Source organism: Pongo abelii, chromosome 19, assembly GCF_028885655.2.
Source record: "Pongo abelii isolate AG06213 chromosome 19, NHGRI_mPonAbe1-v2.0_pri, whole genome shotgun sequence".
NCBI lineage: Eukaryota > Metazoa > Chordata > Mammalia > Primates > Hominidae > Pongo > Pongo abelii.
The window spans coordinates 2348101-2375493 of NC_072004.2; positions in this window are offsets into that span (position 1 = coordinate 2348101).

The window sequence follows — 27393 nt, forward strand, 5'->3', positions numbered from 1 at the left end:
AAACCATGCTTAAAATAACACGCAAGTACCTATTTAAATATGTATATGTTAAATATATAATACATATATATTTTATGCATACATTTCATTACAGGTTGAGCATCCCAAATCCCAAAATCTGAAACCCAAAATGTTTAAAAATCCAAAACTTTTGAGCACCAACATGACACTGAAGGAAAATACTCACTGCAACATTTCAGATTTTGAATTTTTGGATTTGGGATGTTCAACACATAAATATAATGCAAATATTCCAAAATCTGGAAAAAAAATCTGAAATCTGAAACACTTCTGGTTGCAAACATTGCAGATAAGGGATACTCAGCCTGCAAAAAGAAATACATGGGCTAGGCATGGTGGCTCATGCCTGTAATCCCAGCACTTTGGGAGGCTGAGGCAGGAGGATCACTTAAGGCCAGGAGTTCAAGATCAGCCTGCACAACATGGCAAGACCCTGTCTCCACAAAAAAATTAAAAAACAAGCCAAGTGTGGTGGTGTGTGCCTATAGTCCCAGCTACTCAGGAGGCTGAGGTGGGAGGATCGCTTGAGCCCACGTTGTCAAGGCTGCAGTGAGCCATGATTGTGCCATTGCACTACAGCCTGGGCGACAGATCTCAGGCTATCTCAAAAATAAATACATACGTACATACGTGCACGCATACATACATACATACATACATGTTCATAGAGGAAAAAAATTACCCACAGCTTCCCAAAGACAACCACTTAACATTTTGGTCTAGTCCCAAATTTTATTTCAACTATGTTTTGAGGGTTTTCTTTTAAACATTGCTTTTGCTGCTTTTGTTTTGCTTTGTGGTTTCTTTTCTTTTCTTTTTTTTTTTTTTTTTTTTGAGGCAGAGTCTGGCTCTGTTGCCAGGCTGGAGTGCAGTGGCGTGATCTCGGCTCACTACAACCTCCACTTTCTGGGTTCAAGAGATTTCCCCGGCTCTGCCTCCTGAGTAGCTGGGACTACAGGCACGTGCCACCACACCTGGCTAATTTTTGTATTTATAGTAGAGATGGAGTTTCACGATGTTGGCCAGGATGGTCTCTATCTCTTTACCTTGTTATCTGCCCACCTCGGCCTCCCAAAGTGTTGGGGTTACAGCGTGAGCCACCGTACCTGGCCTGTTTTTTGTTTTTTGTTTTTTTTTTTTTTGAGACGGAGTCTTGCTCTGTCCCCCAGGCTGGAGTGCAGTGGCGCAATCTCTGCTCACTGCAAGCTCCGCCTCCCGGGTTCACACCATTCTCCTGCCTCAGCCTCCCAAGTAGCTGGGACTACAGGCGCCCGCCACCACGCCTGGCTAATTTTTTGTATTTTTAGTAGAGACGGGGTTTCACCGTGTTAACCAGGATGGTCTCAATCTCCTGACCTCGTGATCTGCCCGCCTCGGCCTCCCAAAGTGCTGGGATTACAGGCGTGATACTGGGATTACACCGCGCCTGGCCCTGTTTTGTTTTAATAGAAACAAGTTCTCGTTCTGTCACTGAGGCTGAAGTATAGTGGTGTCATCATAGCTCACTGCAGCCTTGAACTCCTGGGCTCAAGTGGTTCTCCCACCTTAACCTCCTGAGTAGCTGGGACTACAGGTGTGTGCCACCATGCCCAGCTGTTTTTTTTTCTTTTTTTTGTAGAGACGGGGTCTTGCTCTGTTACCTAGGTTGGTCTCAAACTTCTTGGCTCAAGTGATCCTCCCACCTTGGTCTCCTAAAGTGTTGGGATTACAAGCACGAGCCACCATTCCCATCCTCTTCTAAACATTGTCATAATTGAGGCCGTGTGCAGTGGCTCATGCCTGTAATCCCAGCACTTTGGGAGGCCCAGGCAGGCAGATCACTTGAGGTCAGGAGTTCAAGAACAGTCTGGCCAACATGGGGAAACCCAGTTTCTACTAAAAATACAAACATTAGCTGGATGTGGTGGTGGGCGCCTATAATCCTAGCTACTCGGGAGGCAGAGGCAGGAGAATCGCTTGAACCTGGGAGGCAGAGGTTACAGTGAGCCGAGATCGTGCCACTGCACTCTAGCCTGGAAGACAGAGAAAGACTCCATCTCAAAAAACGAAGAAAAACATTGTTGTAATTTAAAAGGGCACACACATCCTGCTTTTTCACATAACACTGTATCATAAACATTTCTATGTTAGTGTGTAGTATTTGTAAATATTAAATACTTGCATAGGCCTGGCACAATGGCTCATGCCTGTAATCCCAGCACCTTGGGAGGTTGAGACAGGCAGATCACTTGAGCCCAGGAGGTTGAGACCAACCTGGGCAGCATAGCGAAACCCTGTCTCTACAAAACATAAAAAAATTAGCTAGGCGTGGTGGCACATGCCTGTAGTCCCAGCTACTCAGGAGGCTGAGGCGGGAGAATCGCTTCAGCCTGGGAAGCCTCAGGGCTGCAGTCATCTGAGATGGTGCCACTGCAGTCCAGCCTGAGCGACAGAGTGAGACCTCGTCTCAAAGAAAACAACAACAACAAAAAACCTTGCATAATACTGCAGGGTTATTGCTAGATCCCTGCTTTTCCATTTGTTCAGTGTCATCAAAGGAGACTCAAATTTCACAGTTGCATGGACTTTATTTTTCTATAACTGAACTAAATGTCCTTCTTCAGCCCCAGGTCTCTGGAAGCAAAGAACATAATCAAGTCACTTCCAAGTAAAATCAGTGTTTGTATATACAAATATACAAATATATATATATATATATATATATTTTTTTTTTTTTTTGAGACAGAGTCTTGCTCTGTCACCCAGGCTGGAGTGCAGTGGTGCGATCTCGGCTCACTGCAAGCTCCACCTCCCAGGTTCATGCCATTCTCGTGCCTCAGCCTCCCGAGTAGCTGGGACTACAGGCACCCACCACCAGGCACCTCAGCCTCCGAAAGTGCTGGGATTACAGGCGTGAGCCACCACGCCCAGCATATATATATATATATATATATATATATATATATATTTTTTTTTTTTTTTTTTAAACAGAGTCTCGCTGTGTCACCCCAGGCTGGAACACAGTGGCATGATCTCGGCTCACTGCAATCTCTACCTCCCGATTTAAAGCGATTTTCCTGCCTCAGCCTCCCAAGTAGCTGGGATTACAGGCATGCACCACTATGCCTGGCTAATTTTTGTATTTTTAGTAGGGACGGCGTTTCACCATGTTGGCCAGGTTGGTCTCGAACTCCTGATCTCGTGATCCACCTGCCTCGGTCTCCCAAAGTGCTGAGATTACAGGCGTGAGCCACTGCGCCCGGCCAAGAATCTGTTTCTAATCTCAAGCCTAGACATGCCAAGCTACCATTTCTACTCCATAGTGTCCATGCCATTGTGGTAGGAGATTTGCCTCTGGGGCTTGCTGCCCTCCTGGGGCTTCCCCAGGAATCAAGATCTTTTCAATACACTTAAAAGAGGTTTATTGAACTTCAGATGAGGCTGGGTGCACAGTTCCTGTTCTTTTGCTTCCTCTTCCGGTGCCCCACCTGTCTTCCCTCTCTAATGAAATCTTATCTGGAGCGGAGGTGCGGGGAATTGTTTCTGGCTCTCATACCTCTTCCTGAGTCTTTTGGTCTCACTCTTGAATGCACAGCTTGTGAGTTTAAAAGCCAAGATGTTGACTTTTTTATCTGGTTCTATCCTAGAAGGGATGGTGGCCTTGGATTAAAAGGGATTTTGAGAAAGGGAAAGAAGAAACTCGTTATCATCTTAAATTATTATCCTGCCTCATAAAGAATGTAGCAAAATTATCTGGGCACATGTCACCAGTGACCTTTGGCAGACAGGGTGGGGCAGAGAGCTGTGTGTGAGCCAAGACCTGATGTCATTGAGGAAGGTAAAGTGAGGTTGGGGAGGCTGATGGTAAAGACAGCAGCATAGGCAGGTGGTTCACCCTGTGAAGAAGGAGAAGGGTGCGGACTGTGGGTGTCTGAACAACGGTGGTTTGTGCTGTCCGCAGAGCTGCAAGTCATCGCCCGCCCCTCCTCCCTCAGTAAGAAAGTTGGAGCGCAGACTCAGACAATTAAGGGCGCCCTTTCCAATCTACCCGGACACAGTGATGATTGTCCAAAGCAATTGGCTTGCTCAGACAGCCAGAAAAAAATCTAGTCTATCGGCATAAACTGTTTTTTTGTTTTGTTTTGTTTTTTGAGATGGAGTTTCACCCTTGTTGACCAGGCTGGAGTGCAGTGGTGCCATCTTGGCTCACTACAACCTCTGCCTCCTGGGTTCAAGTGATTCTCCTGCCTCAGCCTCCCCAAGTAGGTGGGATTACAGTCGTGAGCCACCATGCCCGGCTAATTTTGTATTTTTTTTTAGTAGAGATGGGGGTCTCACCATGTTGGTCAGGTCGAACTACTGACCTCAAGCAATCCACCTGCCTTAGCCTCCCAAAGTGCTGGGATTACAGGTTTGAGCCACCACGCCTGTATAAACTCTTTATGTGTATGTAATCATATACAAAGTGATTACAATTTGCAGTGAGCCTCAGCATAAACTCTTTTTTGCATGTAATCCGGATATTTTCTTTAAAATTTTTCCTGTTCGTAGAATTGCTGAGCCAAAGGATAAAACTTATGCAATTATGATGTTAAAAAAGAAAGGTCGGTGGTTCACGCCTATAATCCCAGCACTTTGGGAGGCTGAGGCGGGCGGATCACGAGGTCAGGAGATAGAGACCATCCTGGCTAACATGGTGAAACCCTGTCTCTACTAAAAATACAAACAAACAAACAAACAAAACCAAATTACCCAGGTGTAGTGGCGGGCGCCTGTAGTCCCAGCTCTTCCAGAGGCTGAGGACAAGCTCTGTCCCTTAGGGGCTGAAGTGCAGTGGTGCCATCATAGCTCACTGCAACCTGGAACTCCTGAGCACAGGTGATCCTCCCACCTGAGCCTCCTGAGTAATTGGGGCTATAGGCACAGGCTGCCAAGCTGAGCTAATTTTTAAACTTTTTGTAAATACAGGATCTCAAGATGTTGGCCAGGCTGGTCTCAAACTGCTGGCCTCAAGCGATTCTCCCACTTCAGCCTCCCAAAATGCTGGGATTACAGGCATGAGCCACGGCGCCCAGCCAGCCATGGTCTTAATACAAAAAGTACCAAAGCTGTTAACTTAAAGGGTGATCAGGCATGAGTCAGGGTGGTGGAAAATAAATTGGTACACTCTTTCTGTAGGAAAAGTGGTCAATATGTCAATATGCATAAAAAAAATTTAACCTATCACCTCTACTTTTAGGAATTTATCTGAAGGCAATAATTGGACAGATGTGCAAAGATATATATATATATATATATATATATATATATATATATATATGCCAGGAAGTTTAAAGAAGCATGTTTATAGTAGTTGAAAATAAACATGATTTAAATATCTAGCAACAGAAGATTGTTAAAAATAGTACTTCCGGCCAGGCACAGTGGCTCACACCTGTAATCCCAGCATTTTGGGAGGCCAAGGCAGGCAGATCACCTGAGGTTGAGAGTTTGAGACCAGTCTGACCAACATGGAGAAACCCCATCTCTACTAAAATTACAAAATAAGCCGAGCATGGTGGCGCATACCTATAATCCCAGCTACTCAGGAGGCTGAAGCAAGAGATTCACTTGAACTTGGGAGGCAGAGGTTGCTGTGAGCCGAGATCGTGCCATTGCACTCCAGCCCGGGCAATAAGAGCAAAACTCTGTCAATATATACATATATGTGTATATATATACACACACACACACATATATATATACCTATATATGTATAGTACATTCACATAATCAAATATCATACAGTCATTAAAAATTATGACAAGGCTGGGCGTGGTGGCTCACAGCTGTAATCCCAGCACTTTGGGAGGCTGAGGCGGGCAGATCATGAGGTCAGGAGTTCGAGACCAGCCTGGCCAATATGGTGAAACCCCGTCTCTACTAAAAATACAAAAATTAGCTGGGAGTGGTGGTATGTGCCTGTTGTCCCAGCTACTCAGGAGGCTGAGGCAGGAGAATCACTTGAACCTGGCAGACGGAGGTTGCAGTGAGCTGAGATCTCGCCATTGCACTCCAGTCTGGGCAACAGAGCAAGACTCTGTCTAAAAAAAAAAACAAAAAACAACAACAACAACAAAAAACCACTTTGAAGAAATAAAAAGATAAAAAGCAAAACAAATAACAAATTGTATGTACTTATTGTGTACAACATGATGTGACATTCTGTACATTTTAATCTTTATTTATTTATTTTGAGATGAAGCTCTATCGCCCAGACTGAGTGCAGTAGCATGATCTCAGCTCACTGCAACCTCTACCTCCTGTGTTCAAGAGATTCTCCTGCCTCAGCCTCCCGAGTAGCTGGGATTACGGGTGCATGTTACCATGCCTGGCTAATTTTTTTGTATTTTTAGTAGAGAAGGGGGTTTCATCATGTTGGCCAGGTTGGTCTTGAACTCTCGACCTCAGGTGATCCGCCCGCCTCGGCCTCCCAAAGTGCTGGGATTACAGGCGTGAGCCACCTCACCCAACCACGTTTTAATCTATTATTCACTTAAGGATCTGCCTGTGCCAAACTAGATTTCTTGGAAGCCATGCTTTGTTTCATTTCATAAGTTCAAGCCTTTTTCTTCCTTTTGGGTAACTCCAGAATTCCCCACTCTCCTTCCCCCTCATTGCCTCTGCTTCTTCCCACATGCCGCTCTTCTCTTCCCACCAGGCTTCCCTAGTCAACATTCTTTTCAGAAGTGAGGCTTGCCCTCGTGACACCTCTCTTAAGTGGCTCAGCCTGGAAAATCCTCTAGGAGAGTTGCCCTTGACGACAGACAGACTCAGAGGTCACAGGCCCTGTGGGCTGTGGGGCCTGATGTGGATGAGGGTGTCAGCCAAAGTGGCACTTCTGGGGCACCTAACAATAGATCACACAAAGTCCACTGCCAAGTAGTCACTTGGGCTGGGCCGGTAAAAGGCCCTGATCAGCTGCTGGGAAAGGCTTGTCTTCAACCCTTGGACTCCAACCGTGGCAGGACTCAGCAGAATTCAAGGTCTTGATCATGAGGCTGGCTTTGGGTCTCACATGTGCCAATTCCTGCCCTGAAGCCTTAAGTTTGAGAGCAAGACGGGAACAAATGGACAGGAAGACTCCCATGAATACAGGAAGCGCCCAAAGATCTCAGGAGCAGCCCCTTCTTTAACTGAGAGCATTCACTTTCCCTTCTGATTTACTCCCCCAGAAAAACATTAGGGCTGACACCTTCTTGGTGACTTTGGATCATGAGCTCAAACAGGATCTCAGAGCTTTGCCATTTGAGATCATCTGTCCTGGCCGGCACGGTGGCTCACACCTATAATCCCAGGACTTTGAGAGGCCAAGGCGGGTGGATTACTTGAGGTGAGGAGTTTGAGACCAGCCTGGCCAACTTGGTGAAACCCCATCTCTACTAAAAATACAAAAATTAGGCCGGGCGCGGTGGCTCACGTCTGTAATCCCAGCACTTTGGGAGTCTGAGGCAGGCAGATCATGAGGTCAGGAGTTTGAGACCAGCCTGGCCAACACAGTGAAACCTCGTCTCTACTTAAAATACAAAAATTAACTGGGCGTGGTGGTGCGCACCTGTAATCCCAGCTACTTGGGAGGCTGAGGCAGGAGAATCATTTGAACCTGGAGGCAGAGGTTGCACTTAGCCGAAATCATGCCATTGCACTCCAGCCTGGGCAACAGGGTGAGACTCCATCTCAAAAATAAAATAAAATAGGCCGGGCGTGGTGGCTCACTCCTATAATCCCAGCACTTTGGGAGGCTGAGGCGGGCAGATCACAAGGTCAGGAGACCAAGACCATCCTGGCAAACGGTGAAACTTGTCTCTACTAAAAATACAAAAACAAAATTAGCCGGGCGTGGTGGCGGGCGCCTGTAGTCCCAGCTACTCAGGAGGCTGAGGCAGGAGAAGGGCATGAACCCGGGAAGTGGAGCTTGCAGTGAGCTGAGATAGTGCCACTGCACTCCAGCCTGGGCGACAGAGTGAGACTCCATCTCAGAAAAAAAAAAAAAAATTAGCCACATGCAGAGGTGTACACGTGTGGTCGCAGGTACTCAGGAGGCTGAGGCAGGAGGATGGCTTGAGCCCAGGAGTTCAAGGTTACAGTGAGCTATGGTCACACCACTGCGCTCCAGCCTGGGTGACAGAATGAGACGCTGTCTCTAAAAAATAAAAATAAAATCAGGACTGTCTTCTTTGTAGACAGTTTGAAATTCTGAAGGAGGCTGGGCGCAGTGGCTCACGCCTGTAATCCCAGCACTTTCGAAGGCCAAGGCGGGCGGATCACCTGAGGTTTGGAGTTCAAGACCAGCCTGGCTAACATGATGAAACCCCGTTTCTACTAAAAATACAAAAAATTAGCCAGGCATGGTGGCGCACACCTATGATCCCAGCTACTGGAGAGGCTGAGGCAGGAGAATCGCTTGAACTCAGGAGGCGGAGGTTGCAGTGAGCTGAGATCGCACCACTGCACTCCAGCTTGGGCAATAAGAGTGAAACTCCATCTCAAAAAAAAAATTCTAAAAGATAGCTGTTGAATAATTGGCTCATCTGGATCACTGAGACCGGACAATTGCCAACTCTTAGAGCGGAAAATGACAATGAACCATAGTGTTCTGCCCCTGGCTTCTAGGTTGGTAAATATCCCAGCAGTCCAAGATAAATGGCTATCCCTGCCCTTCTTGGCTGTCTCCAGGGATATGCTATCATGTCCCTTCACATATTCTCTAAGGAATTACACACCAAGCAAGAACAGGAGATGGAGTATACTAGTTTTAAGGGAGGAGACCACCCCTCGTATTGTCTTATGCCCAATTTCTTTTTTTTTTTTTTTTTTGAGACGGAGTCTTGTTCTGTCACCCAGGCCGGAGTGCAGTGGCGGGATCTCAACTCACTGCAAGCTCCGCCTCCCAGGTTCACACCATTCTCCTGCCTCAGCCTCCCAAGCAGCTGGGACTACAGGCACCCGCCACTACGCCCAGCTAATTTTTTGTATTTTTAGTAGAAACGGGGTTTCACCGTTTTAGCCAGGATGGTCTCGATCTCCTGACCTCGTGATCTGCCTGCCTCGGCCTCCCAAAGTGCTGGGATTACAGGCGTGAGCCACCGCGCCCGGCCCTTATGCCCAATTTCTGCCTCCAAAGAAAGAAGAAGTAAAAACTAAAAGGCAGAAATGAAATCCATGGGCAGACAGCCCAGTGCCACACCCTGGGCCTGGTTGAAGAGCAACCCCTGATCTAATCGGTTATATTACCTATAGATTACAGACGTTATATAGAAAAGCACTGTGAAAATCCCTGTCCTGTTCTGTTCCGTTCTAATTACCAGTGCATGCAGACCCCAGTCACGTACCCCCGCTTGCTCAATCTATCATGACTGTCTCACGCAGACCCCCTTAGAGTTTTGAGCCCTTAAAAGGGACAGGAATTGGTCACTCCGGGAGCTCGGTTGTTGGAGACGTGAGTCTTGCAGAAGCTCCCGGCCGAATAAAGCCCTTCCTTCTTTAACTTGGTGTCTGAGGGGTTTTGTCTGCAGCTTGTCCTGCTACAGTTTATTTATTTATTTTTGAGACAGAGTCTCGCTCCATTGCTCAGGCTGGAGTGCAGTGGCGCAATCTCAGCTCACTGCAACCTCCAAGTCCCAGGTTCAAGCGATTCTCATGTCTTAGCCTCTTGAGTAGCTGGGATTACAGGCATGTGCCACCAAGCCTGGCTAATTTTTTTTTTTTTTTTTGAGACGGAGTTTTGCTCTGTCGCCCAGGCTGGAGTGCAGTGATGCGATCTCTGCACCCTGGAACCTCCTTCTCCTGGGTTCAAGCAATTCTCCTGCGTGAGCCTCCCAAGTAGCTGGGATTACAGGTGTGGGCCACCATGCCCAGCTAGTTTTTGTATTTTAGTAGAGACAGGGTTTCACCATGTTGGTCAGGCTGGTCTCGAACTCCTGACCTCAAGTGATCCACCTGCCTTGGCCTCCCAAAGTGCTGGGATTACAAGCAGGAGATGGAGTATACTAGTTACCAAGGGTAGGTACCCGTGCCCTCCCCTAGAACTGGGGCCTGGGGTCAGCCGCACCCAACCATATGCATTGCAAGTAGGAGAGGTGGCTCCTCAAAGGAAAACCTTCTATTATTAGAAGAAAGGACTATAGAGAGCAGGAAGTACAAAAATAGCTCTGCGCATAACAGAGACTGTGAGATTTCCTAGAGGTGACCAGCCTCTGCTGGATAGCGTAGGGAGCCTCGGCAGCTCTTCCAGAGGGCCTTTCTGTGCTGTGGAGGCTGGAAGGAGAAAGCTGCACTTCGCAGATTGCATGCAGCTTGGATTCTGGGTGCAGCTTGGGTTCTAGGTTGATACTTATTAATAAATGCATTCCTTCGAGATCTGAAAAGTGGAAGTGGGCTGGGTGCGGTGGCTCACGCCGGTAATCCCAGCACTTTGGGAGGCCGAGGCGGGTGCATCACCTGAGGTCAGGAGTTCAAGACCAGCCTGGCCAACATGATGAAACTCCACCTCTACTAAAAATACAAAAATTAGCCGGGTGTGGTGGCAGGCACCTGTAATCCCAGCTACTCGAGAGGCTGAGGCAGGAGAATCACTTAAACCCAGGAGGCGGAGGTTGTGGTGAGCAGAGATCGCACCACTGCACTCCAGCCTGGACAACAAGAGTGAAACTCTGTCTCAGAAAAAAAAGAGAAAAGAAGAGAAGAGGAGGGGAAGGGAGGAAAGAGACTAGAAGAGACAAGAGGAAGGGAAGGGAGGGGAAGGGAGGGGAAGGGAGGGGAAGGGAGGGGAAGGGAAGGAGGTCATGCTGTGTTCTTTTTGCTCTTAGCTGGTTGCTTTTGGCAAGAAGGCCATGAGATGCCCATGTCAAGTCTCTAGGTTTGAGGATATTGAGAGAAAACTGTGGAGGTGGCAGTGGCAGAATTCCACATTCTAGTGTATAGGTGGGGGTGGTGGGTGGCAGCAGCCTCTTGGGCCCAGCTTCCTGGTACCTGGATTGTCACTAGAACAGAATGTCCTACAACTCAGCGTTCCTGTGGGTGACAGATAATGACTCCATTGGGAGTGTTCTGGGAGTCATTCCTGAAAGCAAACCTTGAGTCTGCTCCTCCCGCCCTTCCAGGGACTTGGTAATCTTTCAGTTGCATAGATTATGTGTGCCTAGAACAGGTGCAGTGGCTAATGCCTGTAATCCCAACACTTTGGGGGGCCGAGGTGGGAGGATCGCTTTAGCCTAGGATTTGGAGACCAGCCTGGGCAGCACAGTGAGACCCCATTTCCACAAAAAAAAAATTTTTTTTTAATTAGCTGAGAGTGGTGGCACATACCTGTAGTCTCAGCTGCTTAGGAGGCTGAGGTGGGAAGATCACTTGAGCCCGGGAATTCAAGGCTCCAGTGAGCTGTGATGGCACCACTGCACTCCAGCCTGGGTGACAGAGCAAGACCCTGTCTCTACAAAGGAAAAAAAATTCCTAAGATTTTTCAAGGAGCTAGCTCATTGTTGAATGCTTCGAGGTTCTCAGTCTTTACTCTGTCACTCCTATTCTGCTTTCCCACCATGCTGTTCCACACTGTGCCACCTCGTTCCTTCATTTCTCTCAAATACCATTTCTCTCAAACCAGGTGTGCAGCAGACTTTATTGAAGATTTTTTTTTCTTTTTTTTTTGAGACGGAGTCTCTCTCTGTCACCAGGCTGGAGTGCAATGGCACGATCTTGGCTCACGGCAACCTCCGCCTCCCGGGTTCAAGCGATTCTCCTGCCTCAGCCTCCTGAGTAGCTGGGACTACAGGAGCATGTCACCACGCCCGGCTACTTTTTGTATCTTTAGTAGAGACAGGGTTTCACCATGTTGGCCAGGCTGGTCTCGATCTCTTGACCTCATGATCCGCCCGCCTCAGCCTCCCAAAGTGCTGAGATTACAGGTATAAACCACTGTGCCTAGCCTTTTTTGTGGTTGTTGTTGTTGTTGTTGTTGTTTATTGAGATGGAGTCTCAATCTGTCACCCAGGCTGGAGCACAATGGCGAGATCTTGGCTCACTGCAACCTCCACCTCCCAGATTCAAGCGATTCTCCTGCCTCAGCCTCCCGAGTAGCTGGGATTGCATGCACCTGCCACCACACCCAGCAAATTTTTGTATTTTTAGTACAGATGGGGTTTCACCATGTTGGCCAGGCTGGTCTCAATCTCCTGACCTCAAGTGATCCGCCCGCCTTGGCCTCCCAATGTGCTGGAATTACAGTCGTGAGCCACCGCGCCTGGCCTTTACTGAAGATTTGAGGTAGAGAACCACAACACCCTACAGTGTGCAATACAGCTCAAAATTGAACATTGGATATCACTGTCCAAAATAACCACCTGCCATTCTCTTGCCTGAAGATATGTCTCATTTAGTTAGTTATTTGCGACAGAGTCTTGCTCTGCCACCCAGATTCGAGTGCCCAGGTGTTGCTCACTCACTGCAGCCTCGTCCTCCTGGGTAAAAATGGGGTTTCACCATGTTGCCCAGGCTGGTCTTGAACTCTTGGGCTCAATCGAACCTCCCACTTCGCCTCCCAAAGTGCTGGGATTACAGGCGTGAGCCACTGTGCCAGGCCTATTTATTTTTTCACATGCCTGCTGTGTCAAATGAAGATATTTCCACCTCAAGGGCGGATCACTTAAGGTCAGGAGTTCCAGACCAGCCTGGCCAACATGGCGAAACCCCGTCTCTACTAAAAATAAAAAAAATCAGCTGGGCGTGGTGGCACGTGCCTGTAATCCCAGCCAATCTGGAGACTGAGGCAGGAGAATCGCTTGAACCCGGGAAGCGGAGGCTACAGTTAGCCAAGATTGTGCTATTGCACTCCCTTCTGGTTGACAGAGTGAGACTCTATCTTTAAAAAATAGGCTGGGCGCGGTGGCTCATGCTTGTAATCCCAGGACTTTGGGAGGCTGAGGAGGGTGGATCACCTGAGGTCTGTAGTTCGAGACCGGCCTGGCCAATATGGTGAAACTCCATCTCTACTAAAAATACTAAAAAAAACACAAAATTAGCCGGGTGTGGTGGCAGGTGCCTGTAATCCCAGCTACTCAGGAGGCTGAGGCAGGAGAATCGCTTGAACCCGGGAGGCGGAGGTTGCGGTGAGCTGAGATCATGCTATTGCACTGCAGCCTGGGCAACAGGAGTGAAACTCCGTCTCAAAAAAATAATAATAATAAATTAATTAATTAATAATAAACAAATAGCTTCATGAGGCTGGTGACTACCGTAGTGGACGATGCGACGCTAGACACTAGTGGACGATGCGACGCTAGACACTTGTTCCCTCGCATGCTGTGGGTTTTAATTCCTGCCACCGCCTCCTGGCAAAGCATTTGATTCCTCTGTTTTTTTCAAAAACATTTTCTCTCCTTATGCTCTGTTAACCGTGTCCTGGGGGCAGGCGGCACTTTTGCTATTCATCAACGGATGAGGCCCAACAAGCTATTTTCCTCCACAGCGGAATCTTCCTGCTGCTCTTCCGGGGCAGGAATGCAGCACCCCTGAGCTTTGTTTTCAAAATAGCATTTCCCCCCGTGTTTCCCCCACGCTCTACCCTCTTTGATGTATACCGATGTGTAGAAAAAGACCAAGAAGATATCTACCAAAATGTCAATGGTTATGTTTGGGTAGAAAAATTATGTATCACCTTTATTTTTCTTTCTTGTGCCTTTTTAGTTTTTCTACAATGAACAGGTAGGGCTTTTTAAAGGTATAAAAATAGTTATAAAACAATTCTCTTTGGCATTCCCAGGAGGACAGCAAAGGAAAGTTTCAGAAAGGGAACCTTGCGGCCGCCAGGAGAGCAGCCTGTCCAGGTGGGGTGAGGGGTTGCAGAGGGGTCCACAAAGAAAACACAGAACCGAGGAACTAGCCAGCAAATTTGACTATGTGGAAAATTGGATTAGGACGGGTTTACAGAGTTGCTGGAGAGTGTGGGAAGACTCACAGATTCCAACAAAGCTGAGCACATGAAAAAAAGAAGACGTTCACTCCAGGGAAAACAAAAGGGAAATACATGTAGTTGTCACTGATACCTACATAGCCATCATAAGGAAGATGCTAAATAACGCTTTAGCCAAAATTGTGTTAAAAGACCTTGAGAAGGGCAGGGCTCGGTGGCTCACACTTGTAATCCCAGCACTTTGGGAGGCTGAGGCCACCGCGCCCAGCCTATTTTTTAAAGATAGAGTCTCACCTGAAGTGGGATGTTCAAGACCAGCCTGGCCAGCATGGAGAAACCCTGTGTCTACCAAAAATACAAAATTAGCCGGACGTGGTGGCGCATGCCTGTAATCCCAGCTACTCAGGAGGCTGAGGCAGGAGAATCGCTTGAACCCGGGAGGCCTCGGAGGTTGTGGTGAGCCAAGATTACGCTATTGCACTCCAACCTGTGCGACAAGAGCGAAACTCCATCTCAAAAAAAAAAAAAAAAAAAAAAAGACGTTGAGAAGGCAGGGAAAGAGGTGAGGTAAGACAGTTAAATCCTCCAAGTTCATAAATCCTCAAGTTCCTCCAAGGAAGCCCATGGGTAATATCTGCAACTGAAATTTTAAGAAGTGCTGATATAAACCTGTTATTGGAGCTATGGGGATAAATACCAGAAAAAAATAGCTAGAAAGGAGTTCAAAGTGGTTGGATCTGAGAAGCAGGACTTGGGTAGGGAGTTGGGTAGCAGAAGGTGGCTGTCTTTCCTCTAAGCCTTTTTCTTCTATTGGACTCTTTAAAAACTCTGTTCCTATATGATTTTATTACAGATAAAAAATTTTGGCCAGGTGCAGTGGCTCACGCCTGTAATCCCAGCACTTTGGGAGGTTGAGGCAGGCAGATCATTTGAGATCAGGAGTTCAAGACCAGCCTGGTTGACATGGCGAAACCCTGTCTCTACTAAAAATACAAAAATTAGCTGGGCATGGTGGCAGGCGCCTGTAATCCCAGCTACTTGGGAGGCTGAGGTGTGAGAATCGCTGGAACCCGGGAGGCGGAGGTTGCAGTGAACCAAGATCGAGCTGCTGCACTCCAACCTGGGAGACAGGGCAAGACTCTGCCTCAAAAAAAAAAAAAAAAAAAAATTAAATGTCATTTAAACAAATGCCCTCCAATAACCAGAAAAAAAGATGTGGCAATGCTTTGGCTTTCTCTTTCTGGTGATGTCAGAAGGATCCCTGCTACATGGGCTAATCTTGGTTGGACCATGTTGTTGTCTTGTCAAGCACACTGACAGAACGGGACACCCTGCCCATGCAGGCTGAATGACTGTGACTCCTAGGGCAGGAAAGGACTCCTGCCACTGCCCTGCCCTCAGCCCCGCAGCTCTGACAGTCCCATCTTCCTCCAACAGACAGGGCTGCAGACGCTTTTTTTTGAGACAGTTTTGTTCTGTCGCTCAGGCTGGAGTGGAGTGCAGTGGCATCATCTCAGCTCACTGCAACCTCCGCCTCCCAGGTTCAAGCATTCTCCTGCCTCAGCCTCCCGAGTAGCTGGAATTACAGGTGCACACCACCACGCCAGGCTAATTTTTGTATTTTTAGTGGAGACAGGGTTTCACCGTGTTGGCCAGCCTGGTCTCAAACTCCTGACCTCAAGTGATCCACCTTCCTCGGCCTCCCAAAGTGCTGGGATGACAGGCATGAGCCACTGCCCCTGGCCTCCATTTAACCATTTTTAAGTGTATGGTTCAGCGGCATTAAGTACATTCATATTGTTGTACAACCATCACACCCATCTGTCTCCGTAACTTTTTCATCACCCTCCCCTGAAAACTGCACCCATTAAACACTAACTCCCCATTCTCCCCTCCCCAAAGCCCACAAACCACCCTCTTAATTTCTGTCTCCATGATTTTGACTACCCTAGAAACCTCATATAAGTGGAATCATAAAACATTTGTATTTTTGTGACTAGCTTACTTCACTTCACATGTTTTCAATGTTGTAGCATGGGCCAGAATTTTCTTACATTTTCAGGCTTACTAATATATCTCCTTGTATGAATCTACCACATTTTGTGTGTCCATTCATCTGTTGATGGACACTTGGGTAGCTTCTACTTGGCTGTTGTGAATAATGCAGCTGTGAATGTAGGTGAACAAATACACATTGCAGTCCCTGCTTTAATTATTTTGGGTCTACACCCAGAAGTGGAATTACTGAGGCCAGGCGTGGTGGCTCACACCTGTAATCCAAGCACTTTGGGAGGCCGAGGTGGGAGGTTCACCTCAGATCAGGAGTTCAAGACCAGCCTGGCCAACATGGTGAAACCCCGTCTCTACTAAAAACACAAAAATTAGCCAGGCGTGGTGGCACGTTCCTGTAATTCCGCCTACTCAGGAGGCTAAGGCAGGAGAATCACTGGAATCCAGGAGGCAGAGGCTGCAGTGAACTGAGGTGGCGCCACTGCACTCCAGCCTGGGCAACAGCGTGAGACTCCGCCAAAACAAAACAAAACAAACAAACAAAAAAAGTGGAATTGCTGGGTTGGCTGGTAATTCCACACTTAGTTTTGTAAGGATTCACTATACTGTTTTCTGCAGCAGCTGCATCATTTTACATCCCCACAGAATCCACATGGGTTCCAGTTTCTTCACACCCTCACCAACACTTGTTATTTTATTTATTTCTTTTTTTTTAGAGATAGGGTCTCACTATGTTGCCCAGGCTGGTCTTGAACTCCTAGCCTCAGGTAACCCTCCTGCTTTGGCCTCCCAGAGCATTGAGCTTACACACGTGAACCGCCAGGCCCAGCAAACAGTTGTTTTTTTTTTGTTTTTTTGAAACGGGGTTTCACTCTCATTAACCAGGCTGGAGTACAATGGCGTGATCTCGGCTCACTGCAACCTCCGACTCCCGGGTTCAAGCGATTCTCCTGTCTCAGCCTCCTGAGTAGCTGGGATTACAGGCGCCCACCAATACACCCAGGTAATTTTTGGTATTTTTAGTAGAAATGGGGTTTCGCCATGTTGGCCAGGGTGGTCTCGAACTCCTGACGTCAGATGATGCACCTGCCTCAGCCTCCCAAAGTGCTGGGATTACAGGCATGAGCCACCGCACCTGGCCCTTTCCTTTCCTTCCTTTCTTTCTTCTTTCTTTTTATTTATTTATTTATTTATTTATTTATTTATTTATTTATTTATGACAGAGTCTCTCTCTGTTGCCCAGACTGGAGTGCAGTGGTGCAATCTCAGCTCACTGCAGCCTCCACCTCCCGAGTTTAAGCGATTCTTGTGCCTCAGCCTCCTGAGTAGCTGGGATTACAGGTGCCAACCACCACGCCTGGCTAACTTTTGTATTTTTAGTAGGGATGGGTGGGGTTTCACCATGTTGGCCAAGCTGGTCTCGAACTCCTGGCCTCAAGTGATCTGCCCGCCTTGGCCTCCCAAAGTGCTGGGATTACAGGTGTGAGCCACTGTGTGGTATTTGTTTTTTTCTTTCAAACAATAGCCATCCGAATAGATGTGAGCACTGATGTTTTCCTCTCTTAATCTAGCTCAGTAGGACAGTGGTTTAGTTATAATGGAAAACTCTGGGTTTTATTGGGCTGACTTGGCCTGAGGTATCACAGAGATAGCCTGGTACTATTCGAAAGGACTAGGGGAGATGAAATTTACCACCTCACAGCCTAGTCCTCAAACAGACTTGAGTGATGGTTAATGGCACAGACTTCAGACCCAGAGCACCCAGGCATGGGGTCTCATATCCGTAATGCCAGCACTTTGGTAGACTGAGGTAGAAGGATTGCTTGAGCCCAGAAAGAAGTTCAAGACTAGCCTGGGTAACACAGTGAGACCCTGTCTCTACCAAAAAAAAAAAAAAAAAAAAATTAGCCGGGCATAGCGACATGCACCTATAGTCCCAGCTACTCCGCAGGCTGAAGCAAGAAGATCACTTGAACCCTGGAGGTCGAGGCTGCAGTGAGCTATGATGGCACCACTGTACTCCAGCCTGGGCAACAGAATGACACCCTGTCTGTAAACAAAAAAACCCTCCTTTCCACATTCAGCCCACCAATCTTTCAGGAATGACCATTATACACCAAGTACCATGCTAGACACAGGGGATTCAACAATAAACAAAAGCACACGATGCCCTGCCCTCATGGAGCTCATAGTCTGGTGAGGGAGAAAGATGTTAGTTGAATTATCACCTTCAATGAATGTATGATTACAAAATGAATAAAACAAATGCTTTGGTGGCAGAGGCTCTAGCAGCACCTCAATGTTCCTTCTGTCCCTCTTTATGAGTAATAGAACATTTCATTTTTAGGTAGACGTATGGGTACCTAGAATAAAAACTGCATTTTCCAGGCTTCTTGCAACTAGATGTGGCCTTGTGGCTAAATTCTGGTCAATCCTACATATGCAGAAGTGGGATGTTCGACTTGTAGGAGATGTCTGTAAAGGGAGGAGGCTTGGCCTTTTTTCCTCTTTCTTCTTCCCACTTGTGGGAATGTGGACATAATGGCTGGAGCTCCAGCTGCTGTCTTGGACTATCAAGTGACCTTGAGAATGAAAACCATGTGTATTGGAGCAAGAAAATAAAGGAAGCCCGTGGGGCTGGTGTCGTGGTTCACACCTGTAATCCCAGCACTTTGGGCAAGAGAATCACTTGAGCCCAGGAGTTCAAGACCAACCTGGGCAACATAGTGAGACCCCTTCTCTACTAAAAATTTAAAAAATAGTGAAGCACAGAGGTGTGTACCTGTGATCCTAGCTAGTTGGAAGGCTGAGATGGGAGGGTCTCTTGAGCCGGTGCAGCTCTGTTGTCCAGGCTGGAGTGCAGTGAGCTATGATTGCACTGCTGCATTCCAGCCTGGGCAACAGTGCAAGACCCTGTCTCAAAAGAGAAGGAAGAAAGAAGAAGAAGGAGGAGGAGGAGGAAAGAAGAAGGAAGAAGGAAGATGAAGAGGAAGGGGAAGAAGGAGAAAGCAGCAGCTTGGATCTCAGGCACCATGAGGCCCAAGACTTTTTTTTTGGAGATGAAGTCTCACTATGTTGCCCAGGCTGGAGTGCAGTGGCTGTTCACAGGTGTGATCCCACTACTGATCAGCATAGGAGTTTTTTCGTTTTTGTTTTTTGTTTTGTTTTTTGAGACGGAGTTTCGCTCTTGTTGCCCAGGCTGGAGTGCAATGGCACCATCTCGGCTCGCTGCAACCTCCATCTCCTAGATTCAAGCAATTCTCCTGCCTCAGTCTCCGAAGTAGCTGGGATTACAGGCATGTGCCACCACACCCAACTAATTTGTATTTTTAGTAGAGATGGGATTTCTCCATGTTGGTCAGGCTGGTCTCAAACTTCCGACCTCTGGTGATCCGCCCACCTCGGCCTCCCAAAGTGCTAGGATTACAGGTGTGAACAACCGCGCCTGGCCAGCAAAGGAGTTTTGACCTGCTCCATTTCTGACCTGGGCCTGTTACCCCTCCTTAGGCAACCTGGTGGTCCCCTATTCCTTGGAGGTCACCATATTGATGCTGAACTTAGTGTGGACACCTGATTGGCACAGTGCACTACAGCCCAGAACTCCTGGACTCAAGTGATCCTCCCACCTCAGCCTCCCAAGTAGCTGGGACTATAGGCAGGCACTACCATGCCCAGCACCCAGGACTTCTAAGTGCAAAAGAAATGAGGTTTAATTTTGAGTAAGCCCCTGTTATTTGGAGGTTTTCTGTGGTTTGCCACTATAACAGGAAGATGTAGTTCTATAAGCAAATATAACACGGAACTTGACCCATACCAGGAGAGCTTCTTTGAGGAAATGACACTTGGTTTGAGTTAGCAATAGAGTGAGGAGGAAAGGGTTTTCAAGCAAAGGAAAAGTCCTGTGCAAAAGTCCTGGGGTGGAAAGGAGCTTGGTGTGTTCCAAGGAAGAGAAGAAAGACCAGGATGGCTGGGACAGAAAAAACAAGTAGAGGATTAGCACGAAATGAGGTTGGAAAGGTGACAACATAGGGCACCATAAACCTGTCAAGGCTTTTGCCAAAGATCCCAAGAATAATGGGAAGCCACTGAAGGGGTTTTAGTGAGGAGATTAGAGGGCTAGATTGGCTCTCCTGGCTAGTAGCTCCATCCATCTGGAAGGCAGCTGCCATCTCTCAACCCCAGGATATCTTAGAGGCTGGGATCAAATGTTGTTTATCTGTGGATGAACTTTTTATAAAACTATTTTTTTGACAGAATCTTGCTTTGTTGCCCAGGCTGGAGTACAGTGGCACGATCTCCACTCACTGCTACCTCCACCTCCCAGGTTCAGACGGTTCCCCTGCCTCAGCCTCCTGAGTAGCTGGGACTACAGGCACGTGCCACCACGCCTTGCTAATTTTTTGTATTTTAGTAGAGATGGGGTTTCACCATGTTGACTAGGACGGTCTCAAGCTCCTGACCTTGTGATCCGCCTGCCTCAGCCTCTCAAAGTGCTGGGATTACAGGCATGAGCCACCGTGCCCCCGGCTATAAAACTGTTTTTTAAAGTGTGGTAAAATAGGGCCAGGCACGGTGGCTCATACCTGTAATCCCAACACTTTGGGAGGCCGAGACAGGTGAATCACCTGAGGTCAGGAGTTCAAGACCAGACCAGCCAACATGGCGAAACCCCATCTCTACTAAAAATACAAAAATTAGCCAGGCATGGTGGTGGGCACCTGTAATCCCAGCTACTTGGGAGGCTGAGGCAGGGGAATCGCTTGAACCTGGGAGGTGGAGGTTGCAGTGAGCCAAGATAGCGCCACTGCACTCCAGCCTGGGCAACAAGAAGGAAACTCTGTCTCAAAAATAAATAAATAAATAAATAAATAAATAAATAAATAAATAAATACTGTGTTAAAATATATATAATATTTGCCATTTTAACTATTTTAAAGTGTACAATTCAGTGGCTTTAATTACATTCACAGTGTTGTGCAACCATCATCACTATCTCCAAACTTTTTTGTGAGGCCAGGTGCCATGGCTCACACTTGTAATCCCAGCATTTTGGGAGACCAAGGCAGGCAGATCACTTGAGCCCAGGAGTTCGAGACCAGCCTGGGCAACATGGCAAAACCTTGTCTCTACAAAACACACACAAATTAGCTGGATGCCTGTAGTCCCAGCTACCCGGGAGGCTGTGGTGGGAGGATCTGGGAAGGATTACCTGAGCCTGGGAGGAGGAGGCTGCAGTGAGACGTGATCATGCCACTGCACTCTAGCCTGGACAACCGAGCCAGACTTTATCTCAAAACAAAAACAAAACAGCCCCACAAACTTTTTTATGGATAAACTTTTGCACATACTAATTATTTACTGCATGTTGGAGTGAACTACATAACTGCAGCAGTCATTGTGTGTGACTTAGAAAGTGGGCTGCGGACCATGATGAAGAGTTGACCAAGTCAGATCAGAGATAGCTGGGACCAGCCTGAGGAATGTCACACCCAGGTCAGCGGCTCTGTGGACCTGCCAGCTGTCCTTGGATACGTCATTTGGTGCGCTTTACTTAAGAGGAAGAATCAAGCCGAGCGCGGCGGATCATGAGGTCAGAAGATGGAGACCATCCTGGCTAACACGGTGAAACCCCACCTCTACTAAAAATACAAAAATACAAAAAAAAAAAAAAATTGCCAGGCGCGGTGGCTCACACCTGTTATCCCAGCACTTTGGGAGGCCAAGGTGGGCGGATCACGAGGTCAGGAGATCGAGACCATCCTGGCTAACACGGTGAAACCCCGTCTCTACTAAAAATACAAAAAAATTATCCGAGCGTGGTGGTGCGCACCTGTAGTCCCAGCTACTCAGGAGGCTGAGGCAGGAGAATCACTTGAACCCAGAAGGCAGAGGTTGCGGTGAGCCGAGATTGTGCCACTGTGCTCCAGCCTGGGCAACAGAGCAAGACTCTGCCTCAAAAAATAAATAAATAAATAAATAAATAAGGAAGAATCATCCCCAGAACTGGAGCCAGAGTAGAGTAAACCGATGTCTGACCACTCCCAGGATCTTAGGAAAACAGTCTGACTTCATTCATTGATCTACCCACCAAGGAATGCCAAAAACAATGGAGAACTGGTTGTGTCTGTGTTTCTCAACTTGAGGCAAACAGTTCCTGGATATACACAGTGGTATGTCTGGGACACGTGTAGCCTCAGGATAAACATGGGGCATTCATTTGACTTGATGGGAAATAATTTGTATTATTTTATTTTAAAACAAGTGTGCAGGTATTATGGGACAATAAACAACTTATGATGAGGTTTAAGAGTAAAAGATGAGGCTTTGAAGAAATTGTACCTGCAGCTTTGGGCCTCACTCTCAGACTTTCAGTAATATTTGCCGTTTTCCCTTGCCAATAGTGGTATTTTGTTAAAAGATTATGAATAGACTCTCAAGGCCAGGCACAGTGGCTCACATCTGTAATCCCGGCACTTTGGGAGGCCGAGGAGGGCAGATCATGAGGTCAGGAGATTGAGACCATTCTGGCCAACATGGTGAAACCTTGTCTCTACTAAAAATACAAAAATTAGCTGGGCGTGGTGGCGTGTGCCTGTAGTCCCAGCTACTGAGGAGGATGAGGCAGGAGAATTGCTTGAACCCTGGAGGTGGAGATTGCAGTGAGCTGAGATCACGCCACTGCACTCCAGCCTGGAGGCAGAGTAAGACTCCGTCTCAAAAAAAAAAATTAAAATTAAAAAAAATAATAATAATTAGCTTGGCATGGTGGTGGGCCCCTGTAATCCCAGCTACTTGGGAGGCTGAGGTAGGAGAATCGCTTGAACCTGGGAGGTAGAGGTTGCAGTGAGCCATGATTGCACCACTGCACTCCAGCCTGGGCGACAGAGCGAGATTCTGTCTCAAAAAAAAAAAAAAAAGATTATGAATAGACTCTCAAGCCTAACAGCCCAGAGTCAGCTCCTTGCTGTGATGTTTCTTAGCTGTGTGACCTTGGGCAAATTATGTAACCTAGTTGAGTCTCAGTTGCCTAATCTGTAAGACAAGAAAATGATTGAACCGAAGTCACAGAGTTGTTATAAAGTTTAATTGTATAATAAATACTTACAAAATGATTAGCTGGCTGGGCATGGTGGCTCATGCCTGTAATCCCAGCACTTTGGGAGCCCGAGACGGGCAGATCACTTGAAGTCAGGAGTTTGAGACCAGCCTGGCCAACATGGTAAAACCCTGTCTACTAAAAATGCAAAAATTAGCCAGGCGTGGTAGCGGGCACCTGTAATCCCAGCTACTTGGGAGGCTGAGGCAGGAGAATCACTTGAGCCCAGGAGGTGGAGGTTGCAATGAGCCATGATTGTGCCATTGCACTCTAGCCTGGGCGATAGAGTGAGACTCTTTCTCCAAAAAAATAAAAAATAAAAAATAAAAATAAATAAAACAAAATAAAATAAAATGATTAGCACGTACCACGTATTCACTGTGTTGTAGTTGCAAATAGTAGCAGTAGCTGTAGTAGTCATAGCAGTATTAACAGATGGAAATGTTTTAGAACTTTTGCTCTATTTTCAAAGTTGTTAACTTACAACAGTAGTATCTGCTGATTATAAAATATTAAAATAACATAGAAGTAAATTAAGGAAATCATAAAGGTTCTCACTGTCCTTAAATTTCAGTGACCAGACCAGAGGTGAACACAGATAGCTGTTAGATACATGTTCTTCCTTCTACACTTTTTTAAAAAAATTCACACAGTCATTTATTGAGCACTGACCATGTACTTTGTCTTATTGTTAAAATTTCACCCTCATGGCCAGGTGCAGTGGCTCACGCCTGTAATCCCAGCATTTTGGGAGGCCAAGGCAGGCGGATCACCTGAGGTCGGGAGTTTGAGATCAGCCTGACCAAGAACGTGAAACCCTGTCTCTACTAAAAATACAAAAAAGTTAGCCAGGTGAGGTGGCAAGCACCTGTAGTCCCAGTTACTCGGGAGGCTGAAGCAGGAGAATTGCTTGAACCCGGGAGGCGGAGGTTGCAGTGAGCCAAGATCGCGCCACTGCACTCCAGCCTGGGTGACAGAGCAAGACTCCATCTCGAAAAAAAAAAAAGATTCTCATAGGAGTATGAACCCTACTGTGAACTGCTTATGCAAGGGATCTAGGTTGCACACTCCTTACGAAAATCTAATGCCTGATGATCTGAGGTGGAACAGTTTCATCCCAAAACCATCCCTTCCGCCCCTCAATCTGTGGAAAAATTGTCTTCCATGAAACCAGTCGCTGGTGCTGAAAACATTGGGGACTGCTGTTTTAGGGCATTTTGGCTGTGCTGGTGATATTGCCTTCTTCTGGAAACTTATAACAGCTTGTATCTCTGAGAATGAATGGAAAAGACTGCTCCAGACCCAAAGCCTTGCTGTCCACAAACTCCTTCTAGGAAATGCACTTTTACAAAGGATCTTTTTTTTTTTTTTTTTTTTTTTTGAGACAGAGTCTCGCTCTGTCGCCCAGGCTGGAGTGCAGTGGCACGATCTTGGCTCACTGCAACCTCCACCTCCTGGGTTCAAGGGATTCTCCTGCCTCAGCCTCCCAAGTAGCTGGGACTACAGGTGTGTGTCATCGTGCCTGGCTAATTTTTGTATTTTTAGTAGAGATGGGGTTTTGCCATGTTGGTCAGGCTGGTCTGGAGCTCCTGACCCTAAGTGATCTGCCCACCTTGGCCTCCCAAGGTGCTGGGATTACAGGCGTGAGCCACCCTACATAGCCAGAAGAATGTAATCTAATGAGACTTTGAGAGACTGGGAGCTTGGTGAAAACTGCTCTTGGTGTATTTCCTTCCTTCTGCTTGACTTCAGAGCTCTACCTTGATTTCCTGATTCTATACTTACAGTGTGAAAGGAGGATGGTTGGCCGGGTGCAGTGGCTCACGCCTGTAATCCCAGCACTTTGGGAGGCTGAGGCGGGAGGATCACTTGAATTCAGGAGTTCGAGACCAGCCTGATTAACACGGAGAAACTACGTCTCTACTAAAGATACAAAATTAGCCAGGCGTGGTGGCGGGCACCTGTAATCCCAGCTACTCAGGAGGCTGAGCCAGGAGAATTGCTTGAACCCGGGAGGTGGAGGTTGCAGTCAGCCGAGATCATGCCATTGCACTCCAGCCTGGGCAACAAGAGTGAGACTCTGTTGAAAGAAAGAAAGAAAGAGAGAGAGAAAGGAAGGAAGGAAGGGAAGGAAGGAAGGAAAGGAAGGAAAGGAAGGAAGGAAGGGAGAAAGAAAGAGAGAAAGAGAGAAAGAAAGAAAGGAAGGGAGGAAGGAAGGAAGGAAGAAAGGGAAGGAAAGGAAGGAAAGGAAGGAAAGAAGATGGTGGGAGGTTAAAGGCTGATTGAAGCTGCTAATTCTAATTTGTAGTGTTCCCTGCTTCTTCTCCTCCCTCGCTATTTTGTCCCTTTGGTCTCAGGACCTTCCTCAGCCATCCCTTCTTCCAGGCAGACTTTGCTCGGTGCCTCACCCAGTGTGAATCCCGTGCCTTCTACCTCCCTGCGTAATGTCCCCTAAACTTCGTCAGAGTACAAATTCAGCTGCACTGTGGTTCTCATTTAGTCATCTTTGTTCTTCACTAGATCAAACATTCTTGAGGACAGAAAAGCGATTTCCTGTCAAGCGATTTTCCCTTCAAACCTTGGGTCTAGCACATGGCACATATTTACTAACTAAAACATACATTGAGTAGGTGGCAGGAGTAAGCAGTTGTTTACAAAGGTAGCTGCAATCATTTTTTGTTGTTCTTGTTTTTTTTTTTTTTTGAGACGAAGTCTTGCTCTATCGCCCAGGCTGGAGTGCAGTGGCACAATCTCAGATCACTGCAGCCTCTGCCCCCCTGGGTTCCAGCGATTCTCCTGCCTCAGCCTCCTGGGTAACTGGGATTACAGGTGCACGCCACTGCGCCCGGCTGGCTGCAATAGTTTTTCCCATCCCTTTATGCAAATCCCTTTTGCAACGTGACTATGCTGCATCAAAGCGTAGGGATTATTCCTCCACCCCTTGAATCTGGGCTTGGCCACCAGGACATTAGCAAATGTGATGCAAGCAGGGGCTTGAAAAACACTTGCACAAAAGGAATTACCCCTTTTTGGCAGTGGCTGTAACCCTGAGACCGGTGATGTGAGCAAGCCTGAGCTGGCCTAATAGAGAGGCCTTATGCAGCAGGGCTGAGCCCAGGCAGCGGCTTGCCTATGTCCAACCAGCCAATTGCCAGACATGTGAGTGAGGTCATCTTAGGCCATCCAGCCCCATTTAAGACCCTAGAGGACTACAGACACATGAATGACTCCAGGAAAGACCAGCAGTAGAACCACTCCGGTGACCTCAGCCCAAATTGCTGATCCAGATTCATGAGCAAGCCGTTAAGTCTGGCCATGGTTTGTAATGCTGTGATCAATAACTGATATAGAAGGTACTTTATAAGTGATTGTTCCTTCATTTGGTGTCTGTTCCTACCTTACCTTTAGTGGCTAGCTCTTGTTTTTGCCTGTCCAGACTTTATTTCACTTTCTTCTTGTAGCAGCAAGTAGGTACTTTCTGTAGGAAAAATTCTTAGAAATCACAGTGCTGAATCAAAGAGTAGTTGACATTCTGATTATCTCTCCAGCTTCCACTCCACCTCCTTCGGGGTTAGTCATATAGTTTGGGTAGGACCAGGCACAGTCGCTCATGCCTGTAATCCCAGCACTTTGGGAGGCCTAGGCAGGATTACTTGAGCCCAAGAGTTTGAGACCAGCCTGGGCAAAATAGTGAGACCTCACTGCTATTTACTATTACTATTATTATTTATTATTATTATTATTTTGAGACAGAGTCACTCTGTTGTCCAGGCTGGAGTGCAGTGGCACGATCTTGGCTCACTGCAAGCTCCGCCTCCTGGGTTCACGCCATTCTCCTGCCTCAGCCTTCTGGGTAGCTGGGAATACAGTCACCCACCTCCACGCCCAGCTAATTTTTATTTTTTATTTTATTTTTTGTATTTTTAGTACAGGTGGGGTTTCACTGTGTTAGCCAGGATGGTTTCGATCTCCAGACCTCGTGATCTGCCCGCCTCGGCCTCCCAAAGTGCTAGGATTACAGGTGTGAGCCACCATACCTGGCCTATTATTTTTTTTTTTAATGAAAAAATGGTTTGGGTAGGATGTAACTCACTTGCAGTTCTAGATGCGAGCCACATTAGGTCTACGCTTGATCTTAGCCAAAAGGCCGAGAAGCAATACCACATTAGGTCTAAATAAATCAAGCAAAATAATCCTATCTTCCATTCTATGATTGTTGGAAATCCTCCAGATTTGAATGAGAATACCCCCCATAGTCCTAAATGATCCCGGCCCAATATCTTGTTACTTGGTAGAAAGCCATCCATGGGAAGGAGTTGCAGAATCCAGAGAAACAGAACCA